The sequence below is a fragment of the Arvicola amphibius genome, chromosome 11 (assembly GCF_903992535.2).
Source record: "Arvicola amphibius chromosome 11, mArvAmp1.2, whole genome shotgun sequence".
Lineage (NCBI taxonomy): Eukaryota > Metazoa > Chordata > Mammalia > Rodentia > Cricetidae > Arvicola > Arvicola amphibius.
Genome location: NC_052057.2, coordinates 30,441,170 through 30,462,780, shown reverse-complemented (window position 1 = coordinate 30,462,780; position 21,611 = coordinate 30,441,170).

Sequence of the window (21,611 nt, the reverse complement as noted above, 5' to 3'; positions counted from 1 at the left end):
GGCATCGTTGTGCAGGCAGATGGAAGTGAAGGTACTGAGGAAGATTCTCATAGTATAGTCCAGACAGGTCTCCAACCTGCGACTCTTCTACCTCTCCTTTAGAATGTCTGGATTGCACCACCAAGTCTGCTCAAAAGGAAAAGTATTGACTTTCTGCTTCTTGGTTTTGTTTCTTGGTCAGCAGTCATGAAAATACTCTCCGCAGGACTAAGCTGTGATACTCAGGGATCATGGACATCTCAGGCATAGTCTACAAATTCTTAATTTTGTTTCACAGATCCTTAGATTTTTATAAGAGAAAGAGGCTACAGCCTAGAATACTGGACAATTATGGTGGTCACCAATCTGATTACTGGGGAAGGCCAGTTCAGGCACCCTCTCCACTATAGTTTAGAGTCTTAGCTGGGGTCATCTTTGTGGATGTGGGTGAGAGTTCATGGTTTGGGCGGTCTGTGGTGGCCACTGTCAGTGGGACCAGGATTTATCCCCAGTGCCAGCACTGACTTTTTGGATTCCAGTGGAAGGAATCCTTGCTCAGCTGTGATACATGGCTGAAGGGTGTGGTCCTGCCTCAATTTGATATGCTAGAACTTGTTGACTTCCCATGGTAGACCTTACTCTCTCTGAGTTGGGGGAGGTGTGCTTGGGGAAGCAGGAGGAGAGGAGGGAGGAGGAACTGTGGTTGGTATATAAAATGATAAAAAGAAATTTAAACAAAATTTTTTAATAAGACTGACAAGATAGATACTGTGAAATTTGTAGCAATTCAATTCGTGTTTTTGTCGTAGACTATTCTTGGTTCAAGTGCAAGGTAGAACTATGTTCTCTGATCAATGAGTGAGATTTTCAATGACTGTGGATAATTGGGCCATTGCATTGTACATAGCAGCTAAAAACAAAGCTTTTTTAATTAAACTATTTTTCACTTTTTTAGGTGTCCAGGAAGACACCCCCAGCTAGGTCCTTGGGCAGCTGAGGAGAGGGTGCCAGAAATGTACAGATCCTATCGCCATACTCATGAATATCTTGCATATCACCATAGAACCGTCACCTGGCATTGGATGGAGAAAATGACAGAGCCCCACATAGGAGCACCGGACTGAGCTCCCAAGGTCCTGATGAGGAGCAAAAGGAGGGAGATCATGAGCAAGGAAGTCAGGACCATGAGGAGTGCGTTTACCCATTGAGACTGTGGGACAGATCTAACGGGAGACCACCAAGTCCAGTTGGAATGGGACTGATGGAACAGGGGACCAAACCGGACTCTCTGAATGTGGCTGACGGTGGAGGAGGACTGAGAAACCAAGGACAACGGCAATGAACATGAACTCTACAGCATGGACGTGCTCACTGTGAGCCTTGTCAGTTTGGTTGCTCACCTTCCTGGACTTAGGGGGAGCTGGGAGGACCTTGGACTTAACATAGTGAAGGGAACCCTGATGGCTCTTTGTCTTGGAGAGGGGTGGAGTGGGGGTATGGGTGGAAAGGAGGGGAAGGAAGGGGGAGGAGGAGGGAAGGAGATGGAAATCTTTAATAAAAAATATTAAAAAAAATTCTACACCAACCAATTTTTGTCCGAGTACATGCAGCATGAGCAAGCACTATGCAGAATATCTTCTGTTGAGATTTTAAACTAGGCATCGCCTATTGCATTGCAATCACAGTCCATGAAACTACAATATACTATAATGGCTCCCATTGTTTTCCAAACTGCTACTTTTGCATAAAGTGCTTTCTGTAACCTAGTCAACCACATAACCTTCTTTTACAGTAGTGGAATGGGTCTAAAATGTGGGTGGGTGATTTTTGTAATAGGAATGAACAAGTTAGAAAGTAGTATGGTGTCATGTCCTCGCTGGATATGCAGAACTGGGTTATTGGGCTGTGGTGTTCTTAGAGTATATAGCAGGACTTTATGATCAACCTTCAAGAACTTAAAAGAAATTTCTCCATGTGTAGGCATGCATGATATTATAAAAATATGTATATGTATTAGTGTGTTTGGAATTGAATTTCTCTGTGATTGCCAAGAATAAAATGTGGAACTGATCTTTGCTTTAACTTTCAAACTAATAAAAATTTTAAATTTTAGAACAAAAACTAAAGAGATGAGATGTATCCATTTCCAATCCTTAAATATATATTGAATTTGTTAGTAAAGCAGAAAATGAATCTGGATGTGTGAAATCCATATGCAAAAATATATGGACAAAAACTCTCGCTGAAATTGAAAGTTTTTCTTCCAGCTGCCTAAAACTGGATGGAATATTTGTTCTTTGTTTTAAGAAAGATGCATTTGTGGATAGTTTTGGTCTTTTATAATAATAAAGCCATGGAAGATAAAACTATTGTTCTGTGAAGAAGCACATTGGTGCAGATAAATTTAAAAGTTAGTCCAGAAAGCAAGCTGGAAATAATGTCGTCTATGTTTCTGAGAACTATGGTCGAAATGGGAAAGAGTGATTTTGTTTACTATCTAGAGAAGAGAGGATACTTACTTCCTTTAAAAGGGTTTCATGCTCTGCCCAAGTATATATCTCCTACTGCAGTTCACTTACTTTGGACTGAGGTGGTAGTATCTTGTTGCAGATATAACACGTTGGTAGCTAGGAATACCACCTACCAGATATATCAGCCAATCAACATTGTGAAGGCAAATCTCAGAGAAAGGCTAACAAGCATTGATGCAAGGATTCAAATTCAAGAAGTAAATATTTGATACTCAATGCTCAAAGTGATAAATAACTAGATAATTTCTTTGACTCTAGAATAGTAGATTTTCACTTAGCCAGGAATTTTCTTTTCAATTTTAGGAGCATATTGTAAGTCCCCCAGGATCCATTTCTGTGAATGTAAGTATAGAAAAAGTAAGACAGTGTACCACAGATAAAGCTTCACACCAATATGTACTGAGGCACTAATCAGAGTAGTCAGATTATTAAATCAATACAAGACTCTTTTTATCTCTAGATGTATAGAAAAGAAATGTGTTCGCTATCCATCTATCATAATTATCATGTATCTATATATCTAATCTATATAAATATACATACATAATTCATTGCCTTTTGTCAGAAATATATTAGAATAAAATTACATGGTTTTGTGGGAGTAGTTTGCAACTGGATATCATGTATACTATCAACTAAAATAGGTATAAAGAAAAAGAATGCCACTCAGATGCTCTGTACAAACAACAAGGGATCTTTACCACAGAGCCATCTCTTCTGCCTCTTATATGCCTTTCCTTCTGTTAAGATAAGAAGGGAACCTTTAGATCAGTGTAATATCTTCCCAGATGTGGTTCTTAACATATTCCTACATCAGTGTGTAACCTTTTTGAAACTGAGCCTTTACCTATGTCTAAGGAGCATCAACTAATCACCTTTTATATGACTGCTCTGAGACTTGAATGAATCATTTCAAAAGATGTTTTAAAATAGCAACCCTTCATTTAATTTGATGTTGGCTCTGGGCTTGCATTATGTTCAGATATGTTCCTTGTATCTCCAAGACCTTTATGATAAAGGTGTGTTGGATTTTGTTGAATGCTTTTTCAGCATCTACTGAGATGATCATATTGTTTTTTCAGTTTATTTATATGGTGGATTACATTGAAAGATTTTCGTATGTTGAACCATTCCTGTATCTCTGGGATGAAGCCGACTTGATAATGTTGGATAAATTTGTAATGCGTTCTTGGATTTGGTTTGCCAGTATTTTATTGAGTATATTTGCATCTATGTTCATGAGTAATATTGTTCTGTAATTTTCTTTCTTGGTTGGATCTGTGTGGTTTTGGTATCAGGATAACTGTAGACTCAAAGCAATTCCAATAAAATCAGGAACAAGATTCTCCACTCTCTCCATATCTATTTGACATAGATCTTGAAGTTCTGGCAAGATCAGTAAGAAAACAAAAGATCAAGAGGATTCAAATTGGAAAAGAAAAAGTCAAACTTTGTTATTTCCAGATGATATGATAATATACATAAATGACCCCAAAAACTCTATTAGGGTATTTCTACAACTGATGAATACCTTCAGTAATGTTGAAAGATACAAGAGCAACTAAAAAAAATCAGTAGCCCTCCTATATAAAAATGATAAAGAAGCTGAGAAAGAAATCAGAAAAAAATTATCTTTCACCATAGCCATAGATAACATAAACTATCTTAGTGTAACATTAACTTAAGAAGTAAAATATCTGTTTGACAGAAACTTTAAATCTTTGAAGAAAGAAATTGAAAAAAATACAAGAAAATGGAAATATCTCCCATGCTCTTGGATAGATAGAATATACATAATAAAATTGGTGGTCCTACCAAAAGCAATCTTTAGATCCCTGCAATCCCCATCAAAATCCTAACACAATTCTTCACAGAACTTAAAAAAATAATTCTCAGCTTGATATTAAAAAAAGAACTCAGGATAGTCAAAACAAGCTTGTACAATAAAGAAACTTCTGGAGGCATCACCATCCCTGATATCAAGATCTATTAGAGAACTATAGTAATGAAAACAGCTTGGTATTGGCATAAAAAAGAAAGGTTGACCAACAGAATTGAATCAAAGATCCAGATATTAATATACACACTTATGAAGATTTGATTTTTGACAAAGAAGCTAAAAATATACAATGAAAAACAGAAAGCATCTTCAACAAACAGTACTGGCATAACTGGATGCCAACATATAGAAGAATGAAAATAGATCCATATCTATCTCCATGCACAAAACTCAAGTCCAAAAGGATTAAAGAGCGCAATATAAACATGACTACACTAAACCTGATAGAAGAGAGTGTGAGAAGTAGCTTTCAATACATGCGCACAGGAGACCACTTCATAACTATAACACCAGTAGCACAGACCCTGTGAGCAAAAACAAATTAATGAGACCTCTGGAACTGAGAAGCTCTGTAAAGCAAAGAACACAGTCAAGATGTTAAAACACAGCCTAATGATGAATAGGAAAATATCTTACCAAACCCACATCATACAGAGGACTAATCTCAAAAATATATAAAGAACTCAACACATTAGACATCAAATTCCAAATAACACAATTATAAAATGGGGTACAGAGCTAACAGAGAATTATCAAATGGCCAAAAGACACTTAAGAATATGTTCAACATTTTTACCCATAAGGGAAATGCAAATCAAAACAACTCTGAGATACCATCTTAAAACACTCAGAAAGGCTAAGATCAAAACCACCAGTGATAGCTTATGCTAGAAAGGATGTGGAGTAAGGGGAACACTCTTCCATTGCTGATGGGAACGCATATTTGTACAACCACTTTGGAAATCAGTATGGTGGTTTCTCAGAAATTTGGGGATTAACCTATTTCAGTACCCAGCAATTGTACTCTTGGGCATATATAAAAAAAAAGATGTTCAATCATACTACATGAACATTTGTTCAACTATGTTCATAGCAGCATTATTTGTAATAGCAAGAACCTGAAAACAACCTAGATACCCCTCAACTGAAGAATGGATAAAGGAAATGTGGCATATTATTTACACATTAGATTATTACTCAATGATAAAAAACAATGACATTTTAAAATTTGCATGCAAATGGAGAGAAATAAAAAAAATCTTGAGTGAGGTAACCAAGACTCAGAAGAATAATCATGGTATGTAGTCACTCATAGTTGGATGCTAGCTGTAAAGCAAAGGTTAATGACCCCATAGCCCATGATCCTAGAGAAGCAAAGGAACAAGGAAAACATGTATAGATCCACCTGGAAAGGGGAAGTAGACAAGATTGCCTGACAAAATTGAGAGCAATGGGGTGGGGGAAGTAGGTATGGCAGAAATGGAAGACAAGGGGAAAAGAGGAATGGGGAGGAGAATGTGAGGGAACGGGATAGTGGAGATGAGAAAGGACCGAGATGAGAACAAGGAAAGAGATATCTTGATTGAGGGAGCCATCACAGGGCTACCAAGAAATCTGGCTCTAGAGAAATTTTCAGGAATCCAAAAGCATGACCCCAGCTAAGACCCTAAGCAATAAAAGAAAGGGTGTTTGAACTGGCTTTTCCCTTTAGTCAGACTGATAAATATCTTAAATATCACCATAGAACCTTCGTCCAGCATCTGATGGAAACAGAAGCAGAGACCTATATCAGATCACTGGACTGATGTGAGCAAGTCCAGTTGAAGAGTGAGAAGAATAAGAATATGAGTAAAGAGGTCAAGACCATGATGGGTACAGCCACTGAAACAATGTATCTGAGCTAATGGGAGCTCACCAACTCTATACGGACAAGGGAGGAAACGGCTTAGGACCAAACTAGTCCCTCTGAATGTGTGTGACACTTGTATGGCTGGGGCAGACTGGGGAGCAACTGTCACTGACACCAGGATTTATAGCTACTGCTTGTACTGGCTTTTTTTTTTTTTTTTTTTTTGGAACCTATTATCTTTGGATGAATACCTTGCTCAGCCTAGATACAGTAGGGAGGGCCTTGGAAATTCCCTAAAACACTGTACAGTGCCTTACCCTCTCTAAGGAGTGAAGGGATTGGGGTGGGGGACATAGGTGGAGGGAATGGGAAGATCAGAGGGAACTGGGATTGATATGTAAAATGAAAAAAAGATAGTTTGTTTTCTTTTAAAAATAAATAAATAAATAAACCCACATTTAGTGATGAGAATACTCACATAGTTTTATTGCTATATGAATAAAATACTGTATCTGCATCTTTCCTTGGTTTATAAAATAAAACAATTAATATAATGTCTAGTTATACTCAGGTTTTTTTTTCTTGACTGGAAACTAATAGAGGTAATTATGATGATTTTGATTTTTCCAGATTATTGATTTGCCTATTGTTTTTATTAATATTTTTGAAAAACAAGGAAAAAATTGAGTTTTGTGATGAAAAAAAGACATAGTAAGTGAGCCATTGAGAGCCAATGATGTTTATACAGCCTATATCTCAGATGTGACAGAGGCTTGTTATGAACATACAAGAGTGGCATCACTTAGTCTTGGCCTGTTGCTGGATTTCCCTTTGTGCCTTTTACTATATCGAAGAATGATAGACTGCCTTCCTGTTACTCATGAATTCCTTCAAATTAAGAAAATTACTTACTTCTATATGGGAAAGTATTCATCTTCTGTAAAGAACAAGCCTAAGAGACTTCAGTACTCATTTGTGACTAGCAGAATCACCAAGTTAAGCAAATACAACACAGTTTTAGAAGGGAAAGCTAATTATTGTCTCCAAAGCTTTCCTAACTCAGTAAGAACTCTTTCTTTTGTCTAAAAGAATAAGATAACTGGTTTTAAGTCTCCTAAAATTTACTCCTACAAATTCTTTCTAAATTAAACTATAATCCCTGCTTCATTCCAAATGTGTCCCTTTGTGGAATTATGAGGAAAAACTCCTGTGCTTACATACTAATATATAATTTTACAAAGTTTGTGCCCCATCCAATTATACTAATAACTCTGAGAGTCTAACTTAGTTCCTACATCCAGGGCATATAAAGCCTGTCAACTTTAAAATTGTCTCTTTCTTTCTTTGTCTTCTACCCAAACTTAACCTCCTTCCCCAGTCTTAGTTTAAAATGCATTTAGCTCTTAAGACATTTCTAAGATATTTTTTCAGGGTTTCAGAGCCAAGGATTTAATTCTACCAAATATTAAACTTACTTAACTCACATTTTAAGATAAATCACTGCATAAATCATTTATATTTCTCTGCATGAAAATAAAATACTGAAGATTTATCTTTTTATCATACTACTATAATATTCTACAGAATTCCACTTCTATTCATATTTGATATTTTGTGAGGATGTAATTTGAGGAATGAACTTGATATGTATACCTGGTATTTTGGTATTATTTAAATGTTTTTGGAGGTGTTGCCTAAAAAACTAACTAGTCTTTTACATAATTGTGAATAATAATTATCTAAAATTTACAAAAAAGCATATTCTTTGCTAATTTTATAAGAGAATAGGTGGTATATACATATACATTCTTTACATAAAATCGATAGCTTAAAATATATTCTAAGTCAGGAAGGATAACATTCAACTGTAATCTCAGGACTAGAGAAATAGAGGTAGGAAAAACAGTGTGTCATGGCTAGCCTCCATTGTATTGTGATTTTGAGAACAGCTAGAACTACATGTGTCAATATCTCAAAAACTATATAATGCGTTGTGTTCTACGGGTCTTCTGTAGTCTGAAATAGAGGAGATGAGGTATTTCTTCAATCTGGATTTTGCTTATTGTAGACTTGTCCAGTTTGAAGACCATTAATGTGAAGAAATACACTGAAAGAAAGTATTGTTAAAAATGCTTAGACACTGTAGAGACCAGGACTTGCAGTACTGACTGTCATTAGGTCAAGATTCAGATCCAATTAGCAACCCAATACTTAGAGAACTAAAATGTCTGACCATGTTTGACCAATGGAACCAGACACTTAGAGGCATTTAAGACAACCTCTTGTCATCATCAATTTTAATCTAATAATGCTCAATGTATCTCAGTGTTAAATATTCATAATAACATTTTTAGATACAAATTATCCTGAAGGGGAGAAGTTTTAAATTTCCATGATGACCAATATCTTAAACAATGAAATTAGAATCCAAAACCCTGTTTTTTTTTTTTCCTCACAACTGTTTCACAAGGCAAGATCATAGCTGCTTGTTCATCATGACTTCCAAAACTGTCAATTGTGAGATGCTGGAGATGACAGGTCTATCATACTCAGTTAGAGCCCATTCCTTTGTCAAATTCAGTTCCTAATGTATTCCTTTTTTTGTACATGCTACCCAATAAATATGCATGTACTTAGACAGGTGCATATTCGTCACTGGCTAAAAAGTAATTGTCATTCAGACAGCTATGTCTTGCTATTGTGGGGAGATAATTGGATCAAGCTTATATCTTTGACATTGACATTCTCATAATAATTTTTCACTTTTCTGCTTGCTTGCTTGCTTGCTTGGCTTTTTTAAGCCTATGGGTTTATCAAATAGCACCCCCACCTATTATGAATCTTTGGTTAAAAGATTAAGACTTTGTTGTATTTTTAATTGAAATTAATTCTTTTCTCATACAATACATTCTGATCTAAGTTTTTCCTCCCTTCACTCCTCCAGTCTCCCTCTACATCTTTATTTGGGAGGAGGTTGGTAGCCCAAAGAAAATTCCATACCCAGTTATTTCTTTGCTTCCTCAGGAAATGAAAAGCTAAATTCTTTCAAAATTAATGAAGATCAGATTTGATCAGGGGAGATGTCCTAAAAATCTTGGTCACAGACAGGAAAAAAGAAACAAAGAATAATCACAAGACAGGTGATGTATAACGTGATTCCTCTGTGTAGAAAAAGCTCTGAGATTGAATGTTACATGATAGATCTTGCTGGCTACAGAGACCTCATGGCTTATTAAATATTTTCCTTTCATATGGTATGGATGGATATTTATATTAGAGTTGGGTTATGCAGTTCAAACAGACTTACAAAGTTGACGTAAGTTTTTACCTTCTCAAACATAGATCATCAAATCATCTTTAGCTCATTTGTGCATACCATTGTGCTAATGAAGATGTGTTTATTACCTTTAAAGATCTGTGAATTTTCAGAATGAAAGGCTCAGACACCAATGAAGGCAAGACATGTAACATAGTCCATTTGATCCAGTTTTTCAGAATGTCTCTGTTGCAGCTTCCTCAAAAAAACTACTCAGGACAACTTCAAAGCTGTTAGTTAAAATGGTCCAGCCTCACAGACTTCTCCAGACAGGGCTTCAGATGAGCTCTGTACTTTGCTATCACAAAGAGACTGATCAACAAATGACATTACTATTATTTCAATATTCTCAGGGTACTCTAAAGGTGTTTCCCCAAGACAACAGGAGTAATTATAAGAACATAGCACCCAGATTTCCAAGAGATGGGTTGGATGGCTTTTGCTGTTTGGTAGCTTATGGAAGATTATCATCATTTAGGGGGTTAGTTACAAGTTGTTATTGATCATGGTCAGAGAGGAAATTAAACAAAGTAACTTAGATTAAGATATTTCATTTTTATCTATCCTTCTTTTTCTCCTATCTAGTTAAAAGAAGAAAAGGATGAGAAAGAGGAAGAAGAAGAAGAAGAAGAAGAAGAAGAAGAAGAAGAAGAAGAAGAAGAAGAAGAAGAAGAAGAAGAAGAAGAAAGGAGATATTGAAATGGTAGCATAAAAGGATAAATTAGTGAATCTACCTTTAAACTAAAATGCAACCTACTAGTCTCAAATATTTTACTTTGGTATAGATTTTTGTATATTGATACAAATTTAAATTTATTTTAGTTATATCATACTCTATATATGTTTATACTCTTATATAAGGTATTTTACCTATGAAGAGCATTTTAAACTATACTATAAAGTTATAGTTCTTGAAATCTATTATAATAAACTGTTTAGAATAATTAAGAAATGTATTTTAGTAATTAGTCACATATAACAAGCAAACTTATGTTAGGTATGTTTTGAAGGTTAAACAGATATATTTTAGATAGCTGGGTTGTATTCAAACTCTTCAGAAATTTACAAAATATGACATTTAAGATGTTTTAGTATCATAAAACTTTTTGTAAAACTGAGATCATGTGCTCCTGGTAGTGCTAATCTACTTCAGAGAAGATGTTGAGCATCATATACTGGGCAATAAATTATCTTTGCCTTCACTGCTTACAGTATGCTGTCCAAATATGACAATCAAGATACAAAGAAAGTTTACTGCCAGACTGACAAGCTTTGTGAAGACAAGGTAGGCCACTCCTTCAAAATTCCTGCTTCAGAAAAAAAAATTGTCAGATATTCTAGACTGGTAGGCCAAAGATGAATTCTTCAACATTTCAAAAAAAATGGGTGAGAATGAGGAAATTCTCTCTCATTTTTATAGTTTTGGAAGATGCTTGTTATGTACTTCCTGATTATTCAGGTAATATTTTATCCTCCTCAGATCTCTGATGGGGTTGAAAACTGGATAGTTATAGTTTTATAGTTTTTTGTTATCAAATTCAAAAAAAATCTCATAAAAGAGATATAATATTTTAAAAAGTTGAAAGACATAAAAGTTCTTCAGTTGAGAAATATATAGGTAGTTTTCAGTATTATAGTTATTATTAATAACACTACTGTGAACATATTTGAGCAAGTGTGTTTGTGGTAGGATTGAGCATCCTTTGGGTATAGGCCCAAGAGTGGTATAGCTGGGTATTGAGTAGATCAATTTCCAATTTTGTGAGAAACTGCTATATTGATTTCCATAGTGATTGTACAAGTTTGCAGTCCTACCACTAATAGAGGAGTATTCCCTCGATTTCACACCCTTACCAGCATCTTAGCCATTCTGATAGATATAACATGGAAGCTCAAAGTATTTTGATTTGCCTTTTTAAATGGCCAATGTTGAACATTTCTTTAAGTGTTTCTTATTCATGAGCAATTCTGCTATGGAGAATTCTCAATAATGAAGACTAGTCTTCTTGACTAGTCCTTTATTTATTTTTCAGGATGATCATACCTGTTGTGGTGTTTTGAAAGAAAAAATGACCCTCAATGGGAGTTACACACTATTAGGAGGTGTGGTGCTCTTATAAGAGTAGGTATTAATTTGTTGGAAAAAGTGTGTGTTTGTTCTGGAAGGCTTTGAGGTCTCTTTTCTCATTTCTCTCAGTGTGAGAGTCAGTTCACATCCTGTTGTTAGGATACAGGGCTTCAGCTCCAGCAACAAGTCTGCCTGCTGGCCTCCATGTTCCCTAGCATTATAGTGATAAACTGAACCTCTGAATTTGTAAGTGTGTGCTCACAATTAAATGTTTTCATTTGTAAGAGGAGTTGCCATGGTCATAGTGCCTCTTCACATCAATAAAAATCCAAACTAAGAGCCCTGTCTTTACTGTGCTTTTAAAGTCAACATTCACCATATTCTCTTATTTGCTTCTTGATTCTATCCAAACCTAAAGCAAACACTCACTCAAAATATAACTTCAGTCTAGCGTCAAACATCTCCCTCAAATACATTTCCTGAGTAGAAATTCAAAATAATTAACTCTGTATTTCCTTTCTTTGAATTTTAGTCCCACGGAAAAGCAAATCCCTCATTACTTCTGAGTTTGAACTACTTTATATTCAGTATCCAGTCAATGACCCATCCTGTTCATTAAAAATACTCTTGAGAATTTAAATTCTTCCCCAACTCCCTTTATATAAAATCAAATCACCATGCACTGTAAATTCTCTCACTCGATCCATGCCATCTTCTCTATTTTCAGTGTGTGACAGTTTTTGAAGCCACCCTCCTATCTCCTGGGACTGTTGCCATTACCTCCCTATGGGTCTCCTTCCATTTTCCTCTCCACCTTCTCATTCACTCTCGCTCTAAGCAGAGGGTATGTGTGGGACTGTGACTGAGACACCCATCCTACTATTCCTGTCAGAAGAACATACAAAATGGATAACTGCTTTGTAAAAATAATTTAAAATTGCAGAGAAAGACATGTTGCTCCATATGGTCCTAGTCCATGTGCCAGACCCACATAATCCACATTAACTTTCCTACTAAAGCATATTCATTAGCTAGCTTTCTCGGGAAGAAAATCTTCTATCCGGTGAACCATTGTCTTAAGCATACCAGTTATGATTCATTAATAGTGTTCTAAATTTCTATAAAAATGGGGAAGAATTTTCCATATTTTCTACTCTTTTTTATACCCAAATTCACAAAATTCTACTATGTTTTGATGATAATGTCTCAGTGGTGATGGATATGTTATAATAGGAATGTGTTGAATTAAGAGGCATAGTAGATTTGAGGGTACAGCGTTCAGAATTCCTTACCTTTTTGTAATAAGGCTGTGTGTGATTCTAAATAGGGGTTAGAATTACATGTGTAAAAATTGCAGTCATTGGATGTTAGGTGGATGAAAAGTTGTAAAAATGAGGTAGCAAAACCAACTGCATTGTCCTGGTATTACTCAAAGAATTTCACCTGGGAGAGCTGGTGGGCAGCTTGGAATCTTACAAACTCATGTCAAGAGGAAGACAACAAGCCGGGCAGTGGTGGCGCACGCCTTTAATCCCAGCACTAGGGAGGCAGAGGCAGGCAGATCTCTGAGTTCGAGGCCAGCCTGGTCTACAAGAGCTAGTTCCAGGACAGGCTCTAGAAACTACAGGGAAACCCTGTCTCGAAAAACAAAAACAAAAAAACAGAAAACAATCAAACAAACAAACAAAAAAACAAGAGGAAGACAACATTGATGGTCATCAGCATTTGGGAAGCCATGATAAGGCCAAGCTGGGAAAGAAAAAAAAAAAACACGAATAAACAAAAAAACAAGAAAGGAGAAACCTGAACACATATATCTATTGTTGTGTTTGCCTCTCTGTTTTTGTTTTGTTTTCTTTATCAAGGCAGAACTCTTCTTGTGTTTTATGAGTTTCTTGATAAGAAAGTCGTCATGTTGGCCATCATAGTAACATGTGGAGAAGCAAGAGACTAGGTCACTGTACCCATTCTTTGATGATGGTGGTTTGTCAAAGCCAGTAATAACTAGACATAACAAGATAATTGTTTAGTGGGAAGAGTGTTCTTAAAAATCAAGTGAAAATTTATTCAGAATAAGTGTTTTAAATTTTATTTGAAAGTATTTAGAAGTGCACGTGTATTTGTGTATATGCACGTACATTTGTTGCATGTCAGTGTTTGCATGCATTTTTTGTTTTTATGAATATTTGTGTGTAGTAATATGAAAGGGAATATGAATAAATGCCATATAAATAACAAGATTAGAAGACACAAGTTCCATGCCTGCAGATGCTCTACTTAAAAGTTCACAAAATTTTCCACATTAATACATACAAACTGATAAACTTTAAGCAAAATATTATAAGCAAAAATTTTCCTTGTAGTGAACAGTCATTCTATATAACAATTATGAATTACTGAAGACAAAATCAAGAAAATAATCTGATTTATAACATCTTCAAAAGAAGAAGAGCAAGAAATGAAGATAGCCAAGCATGTGAAAGGTTTATTCAGTTCTCTCCATATAGTTTTTCCCTATCACAGAGCAGGTAGCTAAGCTATGTAGCATACTTTACATAGTGCAGTACTACTCCAAAACATCAACGCAGCAGTAAAGTGGTGAATCCACAGAATTATAGGCAAAAGAATCTTTTATTATTAATTTTTATCAAATCTGACATTTATTAAGTTACAGCCAATGTGTAGAGAGGTAATTTTTCTTGAAAACATACAAGTAATATTATCCTCTTAATTTACAGATATCTAACTGTAACCATGTGAAAATTATATTTAGAATGAGAAACCAATATCATTATCACAAGAAATGCAGTAATAAAACGGCAGAGGATAACCAGCACTCTACTCACCATTAATATGGAAGACTAATGCCTGGCTTTATTTATAGAAAATGTCCCTTTCGTTGCTTTTGTATTAAACTTCTAAAACAGGATACAAATAAGGAGCATTATGGTTTATTAATTTTAATTCAATCCTTTCTACATTTGATAAATAATATAATGTCTTGTCTACTCCAATACACATAAAATCAAAATCTAAAAATATTACCTTGGAGAAGAGTCATTCTTTGACTGTATCGTGGTTTTCTTAATTTATATTTCCTTTCATTATCTTTTCTTTTTTCATTTATCTCCCTTGTACCTCCAAATGAGTTTGTGAAATTTGTAGAATTGGTGCTGCCGTCAAAATCAGCTTTCCCTTCAGCTAATGCTTCGCACGTACAGCTTCCTCAACCCGTGCATTTTCAGCTTCAACTGTCACATCTGAAAATAAATTAGAGAGTCACTATCCACTGCCTATTGAAGTTCATGAATTAATTGACTCAAATGTTTTGGTTTTCTTTGATCTAAGCTAGTTTCTCAGTAATAGTGATTTACCTGACATTAAAGGGCAAACTGAGCAATGAGCTTCTGCTGCTACATTCACACAATGGCGCCAGGATACCAATGAATGGCATTAATTGCACTTGGGATATTTACGTGGCAGCAGGATGCAAATATAACATTTTGGGATCTACCAAATGTCAGATATTATTATCAGAGTCATGCCAGTGGGAGATAGAATCATTGCATTCTGTCCTGCTGATATAGTTTAACACAAACTGCAGTGCAGGCATTTTAAGAGTCTTTTGAGAAAAAAAAATCCTGAAAGGAGACCTGAAGAATCTGAATTTGTATACAGCCTGACTTCAAAGCATACCTTTCCTAATCCGTTCGTTGCGATAAGATAAAAATTTTCTTTTAATATTCAGTGCTTTTTGTGAGTGACTAAATGTTGTAAATTTCTAAGGAAATTAGTTCAAGCTTCAGATAACTGGTGTGTTTTTGCTATCATAATTTTCCTGTGGAAAACCAGATGTGGTAATATAATTTACTATATGTCTGTGTGATTAAGAACATTTGTATGTGGAATACAGGTTTACAACTAAAGGCAATTGCCATGTGTCACTCCTCAGTGTTTTTTACATTTAGTCATTTTCATGCTTGCTTAATGTTTTTCTGTTTCTGAAAGAATAGAGGTCAAGCCCAAACCAGTTTCACTCTCTGCATCAAATCCACTGAGAAAGCACTTAATTGGTTTGTTTAACTGCTCCCCTTAGCCCTTTCTTTGCATTTATTTTTTGTCTTTACTTTTATTATGCTATATCCGAAACTATGACAACTGATACAAACCTTTCAAGTTCTCTTTCAAATATTTATTTATTTTTCTTCTCTAAAGGGTCTTTTAAAGGTCTAGAGCTGTAATAATCACAAGATAGTCTTAGATACAGAATAATGTAGTGAGGAGCTGCGGGCCTGCTTTTCATCCCGCCCGGCTCCCGGCCACTGGCTAGCTTATGCCCGAAATAACAACACACAAACTGTATTCATTTAAACACTGCCTGGCCCATTAGTTTCAGCCTCTTACTCACATCTTGATTAACCCATAACTAATAATCTGTGTAGCACCACAAAGTGGTGCCTTACCGTGAAGATTCTAGCATACGTCCATCTTGGGCCGGAGCTTCATCATGTCTGTTCCAGAGAGGAGAGGAATGGAGGTCTGACTAACTTCCCAGCATTCTGTTCTGTCTACTTCACCCACCTAAGGGCCAGCCTATCAAATGTGCCAGGCAGCTTCTTTATTAACCAATGAAATCAACTCAAACAGAAGACCCTTCCACATCAGAATAAAGAGAAAATTCCTCCAGAAATCATAATCCCAAACTTTTGCTAGCAGGATGATAAAAAGGAGACACACTGGTTTCTGGTGAAGGTGGGTGGTGGTGGGGCTGGGAATGTAACTTCACATCAAACACATGACTCTGAATGCATCGATCCCAACCATTGCACATGCGTTGATAATTGTTGAATCTGAAATTTCTCTTTGCTGGCAAGATGGCACATGATTCTTTTCCCTACAATGTAGACACAGAGGTGGAATGATTACACACATGGGACGAGCCTGAGTTAAAAATAGAGACTCTAAACAAAAAAACAAAACAAGACAAATGTTCTTTTACTTTTTGATTTTTGTTGTTGTTGTTATTGACACAGGGTTTCCCTACTATGTAATCATGGTTGTCCTGAAACTTTCTGTGTTGTTCATGCCAACATCAGATTCATAGAGTTTGACTTGCCTCTGTCTCCTGAGAAACGGGATAAAAGGCCTATTCCACCGTTCCTGGATCCTTTCTGAAATCTTGAGTTTTAACACTGTGAATACCTGATTTTTACCTTATTACCTTATTTCTTTGAAATAAAAATACCAAAAAGTGAAAACAATATCAGGAATACTGTTTAGCTGATATATAGATTTCCTTCCTACAGTTAGCAATTTAAAGGAAATTATTTTATTAGCATCCTTTATCATGATTATTTTTTTCACATGATTATGATGTTTCAATTTTTCAAAATACTAATCTGTAATCAGTTGATGTCCCTTCTGAGGACATGGGTGTTATTTTACAAAGAGATTGGCCACATCGAACATAGTGTAAAGCAAAGTCTTGTTTTCTTCCTCTTTTTCTTTTTCTTTTTTTTTTGCTTTTTTTCCCTTTTTAAATTATTTTAGAAATAATACCAATCAAAATTCCCACTTCCTACCCTCCTCCCACTTCCCTTCTGCTCCCCCACACACCCTGCCCCCCACTGCCCTCCAGTCCTAAGAGAGGCAAGGCACCCCATCTCTACAGCCAGGCTTAGGATGGTATGCATCCAAATAGAATAAGATCCCCAAAAGCCAGTACATGCAGTAGAGACAAATCCCAGTGCCATTGCCATTGGCTCCTCAGTCTGCCCCAATTTTCAACCACATTGAGAAGGTCCAGTTTGATCCCATGCTCATTTATACCCAGTCCAGCTGGAGTTGGTGAGCTCCTATTAGCCGAGGCACCCTGACTCAGTGGGTGAACCAACCACTTGTGGTCCTGACTTCCTTGCTCATATTCTCCCTCTTTCCGTTCTGAGAATCATAACCAGTTTATACATGTCTCCACTCTCAGAAAATGACGCTACATGTTAGTCATCCCAGGAACATCAACTCTTGCCCCAGCTAAGAATTTATCCCTTCTGTCTCTGTATAGAATTTTTCCTCTGATTTTAGGAGCTAATGTGATCAGATTAGAGCTTTCTGGATCATCCAGGATCATCTCCCCATTTTCAAGACTATAAGTGAAATTACATCTACAGATTCCCTGCTTCCATGTAATGCTCTCTATTTACAGGTTCCAGGGATTAAGGTATGGGCAGTTTGAGGGGCTGCTCTGCCTATTACACCAAGTAATCTCCTTTTTGCCTTCTCTAACTAATAGATTGCTGAAAGAACAGAAAATCCTGAGCAGTGGAGCTTAAGACTCAAACATCTTTTTTTTTTTTTTGGTTTTTCGAGACAGGGTTTCTCAAACATCTTTAATAGTACAGAATACAAGGACTAAAATGTAGCGAAAAACACATGCACAATCTCTGCCACTGGATGAAATTGAAAATTTCTCAATTAAAACTATTCTTTCTCAATTTTAAAGCAAACTATTTAAGACACTGCAGGTTCTTCTATCAAGCAAAAATGTAACAAATCATTATGTTACAGAGTCTGTTAGTTTAGTATGTCCTTAAGTGATCTGTGCTGATGGAAGAATCAGCATGTACAGGAATTGTTCTTCGTGTAGTTGCAATTAAATACTAAGCAGCTAACAATGGATCATAAAGAAAGTGATAAATGCCTTAACAGAAAACAAGAGGCAACATATTAACTGCATCCCCTTTCAAATTCCCACATCTCCCTTGCTCAGTTTTCTTTTGAATTTCATGGGTCAACGATATGTAAAATAAAAATCAATAAAAAAAAGATAAGCCTTGGATCCTAGAATTGAAATTCTTTAGATCTGGCAGGACCAACCCTTTCAATTTACTGGATAATACTGAACATTTTCTTCTTCTAACTTCTTTAAGGAAAATATACTTAAGAAGAAAAGATTTTTCTACACCTGTCCACATTCAAGAGTTATTCTCTAGAGGTGTTCCCAGGTGTTCATGGGGATGTCTCCAGCTAGATCCTTGGGCAGCCGAGGAGAGGGAGCCTTAAATGGTCCTATCCTATAGCCACACTGATGAATATCTTGCATATCACCATAGAAGCTAGAAACAGAGACCCACATTGGAGCAATGGACTGAGCTCCTAAGGTCCAAATGAGGAGCAGAAGGAGGGAGAACATGAGCAAGGAAGTCAGGACCCCTAGGGGCGAACTAATGGGAGCTCACCAAGGCCAGATGGACTGGGACTGATGTAGCATGTGATCAAACCGGTCTCTCTGAATGTGGCTGACAAGGAAGTCTGACTGTGAAGCCAAGGACAATGGCACTGGGTTTTGATCCTAATGCATGTACTGGCTTTGTGGGAGCCTAGTCTGTTTGGATGCTCACCTTCCTATACCTGGATGGAGGGCAGAGGACCTTGGACTTCCCACAGGGCAGAGAACCCTGACTGCTTTTTGGACTGGAAGTGGGGAGGCAGAGTGGAGAGGAAGAGGGAAATGAGAGGAGGAGAGGAGGTGGAAATTTTTAAGTAAAAATAAATAAATAATAAAAAAAGAAAAAGGCGGGCAGTGGTGGTGCACGCCTTTAATCCCAGCACTCGGGAGGCAGAGGCAGGCGGATCTCTGAGTTCAAGGCCAGCCTGGTCTACAAGAGCTAGCTCCAGGACAGGCTCTAGAAACTACAGGGAAACCCTGTCTCAAAAAACAAACAAAAAAAAAAAAAAGAAAAAAAAGAAAAAGAAAAAGAAAAGAAAAAAGAGTTAACTCCATTCAATATTTTTTTTCTGACAGGGAGACTTTTGAAGAACATGATTTTTCAACTTCTGTGATAATCCAATGATTCATGCCTTTGCTCTGTACTCTCTTGTTTATTCACTAATGTTTGATATTTCAATTACCTTGTCTGGAACATTTCAAAAATTGTACTGAGGTCAATAGTCCTTCATTTCAAGGATTTAACATAATATAAAAGAACAATATTAGAAGATTTTGGACATGAAAGGCTTGCATCTTAATTAGAAGTACAAGGAAAATGGAAAAAATTAACACAAATTAAGAAGGCAGTTCTCATTTTTAAATGACATTATAAAAATGTTGTAGAACACCTTGCATCCTTTAGTTCCAACAAAACAGGCTATAGCATGTCAAATAGTTATACATTCTCTTGAAACTCCTCTCTCCCTTTTAACAGTGATGTTTAAAACGTCCATTTAAATTGGTATGTTGAAGTGTTGCTTACTAGCTGGTAGTAGTGTGGAAAAGCAATGGAAATTGTAGTAATTGGAAACAGAACGCTAAGTCATTGGCAAGCTCTTCAGAGTGATTTGGGGAAACTGGTTTTCCCTTACTCTCTGACTACAATATGCGATCAGCTTCCTTATCTACTATGTACTCATGGTTCTGATGCTGTGTCTCACCTCAAGCACCAGGAAGATAAACCCATTTTGAAAGTATGAGTCAAATATATTAATTCTTGGTTAAGTAGTTAACTGATGGAGTACTGTCACAATAACAGAAAGCTACAAACTCAGTTCCACCCCACAGTCCTTCCTCTAAAGTGTAAACTCTTCCAAAGTCCACATTGGCACATGTACGCTATTAAAATAGAGACATTTGTAGACCAGGCTGGTCTCGAACTCACAGAGATCCGTCTGCTTGTGCCTCCCAAGTGCTGGGATTAAAGGCTAGCTCCAGGACAGGCTCTAAAGCTGCAGAGAAACCCTGTCTCAAAAAAACCAAAACCAAACAAACAAATAAATAAATAAAAAATAGAGACATTTGATTGAATTGAAATAAACACACTTCACCCTGAGTCATGTAGTCTATGTTGAGCAAGGTAAAATCTAAGTGGGTAATTTTCATGATATTTTAAAGAATAGTAAGGACATAATTGAATACATTAATATGAACAGCAGTGTATGTAAATACTACTTTGTTCTTTTGATGGATAAAGGTTACATAAATTTACACAGTAACTACACAGAACAATTTCCCACTCATAAAAGTCATATCAAGAGTGAAAATGAAGGTACATTACACACCTTTTCACATTTTTATTTGTTGCTATTATATAAATTAGGAACACAGGAAAAATGGTAGCTTTTAGAGTTTAGGAAATTATTTTATATTTTTTCTCCCAAGGCTAGAAGAAATTATCATATTAAATTTTATGTCATTTTCTGTCACTGAATAAGTATATTATTTGCTGATCTGCCCAAGTTGTTCTGATGTAAAAGTCTATCATCATGATTTAGTGTCAATAAGTGAAGGAAATCAATGTTATTGAATGCTAACCAATAGAAAATAAAGTTAGTAAGTGGAGGTTTTCAAATGGTTGATCTTTTGGTTTGGATGTTTTAGGGTTTGGTTTATTTCTCTCTTCCTCTCTTCCTCTCTCTGTCTCTCTCTCTCTCTCTCTCTCTGTGTTTGTGTGTGTGTGTGTGTGTGTGTGTGTGTGTATGAGAGAGAGAGAGAAGAGACAGGGATGTGGTGTAGGAGGTCCTTCTGTATTTGTGTTGCTTTCATTGGTTATTAAAGAAACTGCCTTGGCCTAGTTGATAGTGTGGAACTCAGGTAGGCAGGGAAGACAGAATAGAATTCTGGGAGGAAGAAAGCAGAGACGGGTAGTTGCCATGATTCTCCTGACTGAGAAGGACGCTGGTTAGACTCGTGCCAGTAAGCCACAGTTAAGTGGCGATACACATTAATGGAGATGGATTAAACTAATATGTGAGAGTTAGCCAATAAGGGGCTGGAGATAATGGGCCCGGCAGTATTTGAATGAATACAGTTTCTGTGTGGTTATTTTGGGGTTAAGCTAGCTGGGTGAGATGGAACAAAGGGGCCCTGTGCTCCTCTTACTGCAGAGAGGGAGACAGAGAGCACATGTATATGCATGCATGAATGTGCATGAGTGCACACATGGTTAGTCACAGAACATTGTCATGGTCAGTTTCTTTTAAAAATATTTTCTAAACGTGACTGTTGACCCAAATGTTAATTTCCCTGAGGTATCTTT